The following is a 7,712-nucleotide window of genomic DNA, read 5'->3' as shown; positions in this document are numbered from 1 at the left end:
AGACCAGGCTGGCCTCGAACTCAGAAATCCGCCTGCCTCTGCCTCCCAAGTGCTGGGATTAAAGACGTACGCCACCACGCCTGGCCTCAGGCATCTTTTTCTAAAGAGGAGAAAATTTCTAATTGAGAGTAACTGATGTTGCTAATTCTTAGGTGATTAGGAATCAGATTGTTGGGCATAGCCATATTCTTCCCTGAACTATTGTCACTTGCTCTGCAACACAAAGATCAAGGCTCTGAGAATCTGGTCTTTATTATGTGATGGGGACCACTCTCTTCATTGGTCTATTTAGCAATAATACACAGAGGCCCTTCCGGTCAACCTGACAGGAAGCATGTTTGCAAAACCTGTGGATTCCACAGTTATTTCAGTGAGAAACTGAAGAAACTCTACCAAAAGATTGAAAGGAAGATTTTGTTTTTGCTTTTTTCTTCCCATAACAGGGAAGAAAAGAAAAAAAAAAATCAGCACAACTGAAATCTCCGTTTGAAATTCCGAGGTTCTTGAAAGTTAATGTTACTATTTTCTTTGTGTATCTCCACAAGCTTGACAACACTGTTCTCTTGGTTTACAGGAGTTCTAATGGCCAGTGGCAGGGATTGAGCAGGGGCCAGTAGCCTTAGAAGCCAAGCCCTTCAGCTATGGGGCATGCCATTAGATCAGTGAGGAACCACGCAAAACACTCAGGCCATTCTGGGGAAATCTGACTGTTCTGTGTGGCTACAGATCCAAAATACTAAGCCATGACTCTCATTATCAGTCTTAACAAGGTAAGAATGATTATTGTCTGGCTGACACGATGCTCCCTTTGTGGAAACTTTTATAGATTAGTTAATAAATGGACAACACCTAGAGAACATTCCTGTTCAAAAGGAGATTTACTGTACTGGCTGGTTTTGTGTGTCAACTTGACACAGGCTGGAGTTATCACAGAGAAGGGAGTTTTAGTTGGGGAAGTGCCTCCATGAGATCCAGCTATGGAGCATTTTCTCAATTAAGTGATCAAGGGGGTAGGGCCCCTTGTGGGTGGTGCCATCCCTGGGCTGGAAGTCTTGGAGACTTGGAGAGCAGGCTGAGCAAGCCAGGAAAAGCAAGCCAGTAAGGAACATCCCTCCATGACCTCTGCATCAGTTCCTGCTTCCTGACCTGCTCGAGTTCCAGTCCTGATTTCCTTTGGTGATGAACAGCCATGTGGAAGTAAGCCAAATAAACCCTTTCCTCCCCAACCTGCTTCTTGGTCATGATGTTTGTGCAGGAATAGAAACCCTGACTAAGACACTTACCCTAAACTCATTCCACCTCCAAGAAAAATGGGAAGTCTGTATGATCAGGCTATCTTCAGATGAACTGATTCCAAAACCTGAAATTGTATCAGGTGCTATGAATGAGCCTCCCTCCACCACTCAGAACCTCCTTTCAGAGTGAGACTTCTTACTCCGTCTCTTTCTGAGAAGGCTATCTGGCAGTCTTCAGAGCTAGCCTACTCAAATCCTAACTCCTGCCTCGGCAGTCAGCATCCAGTGATAGGTCCACAGGCCCACATCTCTTCCTAGCTTCTTGTAGAGCCCTGTTGTGCCTGGTTTTCATATGGCTTTTCTGGTTGGTTTACTTTCTTCCCTCGACTCATACATGTTCTCATCTTGAGAACACTCCCAAAGGCATGATTTAAATACTGATTTCCATCTCAGAGTCTTTTTTCCAGTAAACCTGAACTGTGCTATCCGGTTTCTCCTTTTCTGTGGGCTCTACTGTTGCTTTCTTGCAGTTGGAATTAGCCAAAGTAGAGTGCTCTGATGATGTAGTGCCGAGTGTGTGTGCACGTGTGTGTGCATGTGTGTGTGGTGTGTGTATGTATGCACTTATGCATGTTTGTGCCTCTGTGTATATGCTTGTGTGTGTGTTTATTTGTAACTGTATGCATGTGTGTGTATTTCCTTCATGAAATTTCTAGAGACCACCTATTTAATAGTCCATGTCTCACAGACAGACAAATGCAATAGGACCTCACAAGTAGTAACTGAATGTGGAAATTTCCAAGTTAGGGTAGAACAACTGCATGCAGAGAGTGCATACAGTTTTCACATTTGGTGATCGGTGTCTTATCTGGGACTAATAGGCAACCTCAAATGGTACCCGATTAAAGGTAGCAGAGGCCTAGCATTACACAGAAGCGCTATGTTCAACACTATTGGATGCAAGCATTTGGTTGCTGCATTCAACCCTGTCAAGTGCATGTGTGTGGTGTTCCTTTAGATACTGGGGAGCTGACTTTACAAATCAGAAAGGTGGAAGGTTTTGTTGCTTTTGAAATTCCTTATCTCAAGACATTTTTGAAAAAATGCCTTAGCATTGTTTTTCTTTATTATTCTTTAGAGAGATACTTATTTATGTCTTTCGAGAAAGGGACTTACTAGGTCTGGTTTTATGGAGTCCAGGCTGGCCTTGAGGACAAGATCCTCCTGTGTCATTCTCCCCTCTTGCTGCGATGATAGTATGTCACCACACCAGACTTGCAGGGTGTTATGGAGCTTTGGGTATTTGGTTTGTTGGTTTGTTTTGAAAATTGAACACAGGGCCTTATAGGAGCTACACAAGTGCTCTATGTTGCTATGCCCCTTTTAAATGTTTATATATATATATATATATATATATATATATATATATATATATATATTTTAGAGACAGGGTTTCTCTGTGTAGCCCTGGCTGTCCTGGAACTCACTCTGTAGACCAGGCTTGCCTCGAACTCAGAAATCCAACTGCCTCTGCCTCCCAAGTGCTGGGATTAAAGGCATGTGCCATCACCGCCCGGCAAAAGTTTATATTTTTAAATAGAATATCTTTATATTCTAGTTATGTGTCTGTAAACAATATATCTTGATCACATGTACCCTTATCACCTCCCAAAATGTAGCCAGACAGAGTCTCTCTACATTTCCCAGGCTGACTTGGAACTTACCAAGTCGCCCAGGCAGACTTCAAACAACCATTCTCCTGCCTCAGCTTCCTAAGCAACTGGGATTTGGGGTATGTGTTACCATGCCTAACCTCTTTAAGTTCTTGTTATAACTGGCTGAGTAAGTCTACTAGAAAGTAATGTAATTGTAAATAGATTTAGAGAGAATGTAAGCGTACTGCCCCGGTTCTAGAGATACTCAGATCCCCACCTCTTACAGAATTACTGGCATTGCTCAACAATCTGTGTGTTCCCAGAGCTTGCATTATCATAGCCAATTCTGGACCCAACCTCCTGAAACAATTAAAGTTTTAAAATTTTTCCAGGAATCCCAGGCTCATGTAATTCTGAGTGCAAATTTCACTGTTAACATGCATGTTTCTGGACTTTAGTTTCATGTTTTCTATAAAACTGTAACCATGAGACAGGAAAAAGAGAAACTAGGAGTTTGGCCAAACTGTAGACAAACCTGTTCTGCTCTGCCAGTGGGTTTCCTTACATCTTTGTAGGGAGACTAAGGTGAGTTTGTAGGACTCGGCACCCTGTCACACTCCTGTTTCCTAAACATGTTGAACTTGAGGTGAGGGGTGTCACCTCTTCTTATTCTGTTTATTCTACACCTTGCCAGTGCACCATAGAGCTTAGTACTCCTTCCTCCTTCCTCCTCAATCCCTCTCTATTCCTCCATCCACACCCACATATACTTTTCTCCTCCCTCCCTCCCTTGGTCTCTGTGTCTCTTGGTCTCTTCCTCTCACCATTTTTCTCTCCCTGCCCCAATACATAGCTTCCTGTAGTGTTTTGTAGAGGTGAAAGTTTTTGTTTTGTTTCTTTTTTACATCCAAAGCAAAACATATCAATATACTATTTTTCATTCTTGCCTTTGAAGAGAAAACTTTTCAATCCTGTTCTTCAATAACTCAATTACAGCTCTTGCTGCTGCACCTTCCCCCTTCCTCCTCATTGTCTTCCTCCTCCTCCTGTTTCTCCTCCTCCCCCCCCCCGCCCCCTCTTTTGAGACAAGGTCTCACTATGCAGTCCCTGCTGACCTGTAACTGTCCAAACTGCCTTAGATCTCAGAGATCCACCTCCCCTTTCAGTATGCTGGGATTAAAGGTGTCTGCCACTACACTCAGCTTGCCTACTCTTTTAGGAGTAGGAGGAGAAAAGGAGGAAGACGAGGAGGAGGAAGATGAAGTGGGGAAAAGGGGGAGGAAGATGATGAAGAAGAAAGGAGGGGGAGAAGAGAAGGAGGGGAAGAGGAGGAAGAAGAGAGGAGAAAGAAGGAGGAGGGGGAAGAGAAGTGGGAGGAGGAAGAGATGGAGGAAGGAAGGAGGAGGAGGAAGATGAGAGGAAGGAAGCGCCTCGTGTTATCATAGGGAATAAGAATGCTCTTTCAGATACTTAGTAGTTCAGGTCGTCTGGACTGCTAGTGATGGAAACTCCATTCAAACCGGTTTACTTAAGAGACTCTGTTGAGCAGGGTAAAGTTAGAGCTGGGAGGAGGATCCTGTTTCAGGTGTGGGTGGACACTGGAGCTTAGTCACCAGATCAGCTTTCCTTCCCTAGGTCTGTTGGCTCATTCTCCCTGATCCTAGCTCCCTCTCAGATGACTGTTGCTCCCTGTAGCAAGCAAGCTGTTTTCTCTAAGTCTCCTTTCTTCCAGCATTCAGCACTCATCACCAGTCCAAAGGGTGGACCTAGTTCTTCTTAAGTTTCAGCCCAAGTCTGCTTAAAGCAACACATTGAAGCCTGTCATTGTGACAGGGGAGAGCAGTCCTCAATGTGGAGAGATGGGGACAGTCTGACTCAAAACACTAGGACCAAAACTCCCTGGAGAGACAGCAGCTACACGGGCCACAGAAGGGAGAGCTGTGCCAGAGCGATCATGGGAAAAGTCATAGTCTATATGTTCTTGACCCAGTCCTCACACAGTCTCCACTCTGGACCTCCGGAAATTTAAAAAGCATTGCACACAGTGCTTTCTTGATTAAGTTCATGACAAAAGCCATCCTCCTGTTAGTTTAGAATGTAAAATTTCCCTGCAGTCTCCAGATGTCTTCTGGATCTTGACAACAGTGATTACACTTGTGTACATGTAAAAAAACACATTGAGCTATACTTAGAACTTGTCTAGTTTACCACGTGAGTTGCTATGTGTGTATTGACATATTAATTTGGTTTTTGCTTTTGTTTTTTCTGTACTTCCTGCAAGATGATTAGCAAATATTAGTGTGAATTTTAAACATTATCCTAGGGTTTTACTGCTGTGAACAGACACCATGAGCAAGGCAACTCTTACAAGGACATTTAATTGGGGCTAGCTTACAGGTTCAGAGGTTCAGTCTATTATCATCAAAGCTGGAGCATGGCATCGTCCAGGCAGCAGGCATGGTGCAGGAGATGCTAAGAGTTCTGCATTTTCATCTGAAGGCCTCTAGGAGAAGACTGGCTCTCACATGGTTAGGAGGAGGGTCTCACTGCCCACCTCCACAGTGACACACTTCCTCCAACAAGACCACACCTCCGAATAGTGCCATTCCCTGGGCCAAGCGTATTCAAACTACCACAAACATAGCAATCAAACCTGTTTTCTCTCATTGGCTTCCTACTATTCCCTATTTAGTCTCAAGTGAAGAAATAGAGGTCTTTGTCACTGGGGAAGAAAGCCCAACAGCGACAGGGGTTCAAGTACTACTTGGTAGTGCTCTGGATGTACTTGCCTAAGGTCTGTAGTGAATATATGTAGTCTGTATGATATAGCAATATTTCTGCTGCCGATGGGTCATACACACACACACACACACACACACACACACACACACACACATATATATATATATGGATTATGTTACATACTGATATCACAGCCATCTTTATGTAACGAAGTAATGATATGTGTCTTAGAATATATCCCCATCATTAATCCATTTGTATGACTGTATTTTGCCAAATCTGTTGACAGAGAACATGATCAGAAACTGGAAGGACCTGATAGATCATGTCTGAGATTAAGGCTTCTAGGGATTTCCCTAAATAAAGCAGATGAAACTATTCATGATAAAATCAATAGACAAATAAATAAATCTGTCCTCTATTTTAAAGTGACACTAATCAAAGCTATTTTCAACAAAACATCCATAGTTGACACCCCTAAAAGCTTATCGGGATGGGCTTAGAACTGACTCTGGCCACTTACTTCCCTTTCCAGTGGTGCAAGTTGTTCGAGTAAGCCATCTGACTGAGCCTGAATCTCAACTCCACAAATATAAATATTGACGGCGAGCCTGACTGTCAAGGCATCCCCCAGAAACCCGAAATACCACATAGCAAAGGTCTTCGTGTAATTAGTGTCAACTCCTGCTCTGGTTTTCCACCCTTGCCTTTGACCACATTAATCACAACTTCTGGACAGTTTTAGACAATGGAGTTCTTGCTCTGTCTTTCTCTTAAGTTAAGCTATTGCTGAGCATTCGTCCACAAACATTTTCCATTTTGCCAGTGTATCAGAACACCTTACCCAAACATTCCATTTTTTGTTTATTTATTCACTTTACACACTAATAATTGCTCCCTCCCACTTCTCCTCCCAGTCCCAGCCCTGACTCCCCTTTTCTCACTTCCCCCTCACCTTTTCCTCAGAGAAGAGAAGCTCCCCCATGGGTATCAACCCACCCTGACCTATCAATCACAGCAGGATGTGCCGTATCCTCTCCCACTGAGGCCAGACAAGGCAGCCCAGGTAGGAGAAAGGGATCTAAGGCAGACAACAGAGTCAGAGATAGCCCCCACTCAGATTGTTAGGGGACCCACATGAAGACCAAGTTGCACATCTGCTACTTATGTAGCCTAGGTCCAGTCCATGTGTGCTCTTTGGCTGGCGGTTCAGTCTCTGTAAGACCCTGTGACCCCAGGTTAGTTGACTCTGTAGGTCTTCTTGTGATGTCCTTGACCTTTCCTGTTCCCTCAATTCTTCCTCCCACTCTCCCACAAGACTCCCCAAGCCCTACCTATTGTTTGGCTGTGGGTCAAGTAGGCTTCATCCCAGGGATGTATGCATAGTTCAATAAACGAAAATCCACTAATGTAATCCACCATATAAGCAAACTGAAGGGGGAAAAACCCACATGATCATCTCATTAGATGCTGAAAAAGCCTTTGACAAAATCTAGCACCCCCTCATGTTAAAAATCTTGGAGAGATCAGGAATACAAGTTGTATACCTAAACACAATAAAGGCAATATACAGCAAACCAATAGCCAACATCAAATTAAATAGAGAGAAACTTAAAGCAATTCCACTAAAATTAGGGACAAGACAAGGTTGCTCACTTTCTTTATACCTATTCAATAAAGTAGTAAGACATCAAAAGGAGATCAAGGGGATACAAATTGGAAAGGAGGAAGTCAAAATATCACTATTCTCAGATGGCATGATAGTATGCAGAAGTGCAGATTACATCTTTAAGCTGCTATCTTCACACAACTTCTTGTTTTTCTGGGTCATTTGTTAGTATGATCTTCTCATTTATGCTACTTACAACAATATTCATGTTTGAAATCTCATTGATAATGTTCCCAAGTAAACGCAACATGCTGGTTTCTCTTCATCTGTTTTCATTACCACATCCTTCTTTGGCTACACAAAGAGAGATGAATAGGGAATAATTGTAACGGTACAGAGAAGCAGGCAATTTTCTCTTTGAAAGTGAGATCATTGTTAAGTGAAGAAAAGCTTGGTTTTTTTTTTTTTTTT

This window comes from Mastomys coucha, unplaced genomic scaffold (assembly GCF_008632895.1).
Source record: "Mastomys coucha isolate ucsf_1 unplaced genomic scaffold, UCSF_Mcou_1 pScaffold21, whole genome shotgun sequence".
Taxonomy (NCBI): Eukaryota; Metazoa; Chordata; class Mammalia; order Rodentia; family Muridae; genus Mastomys; species Mastomys coucha.
This window is presented reverse-complemented; position numbering follows the sequence as displayed.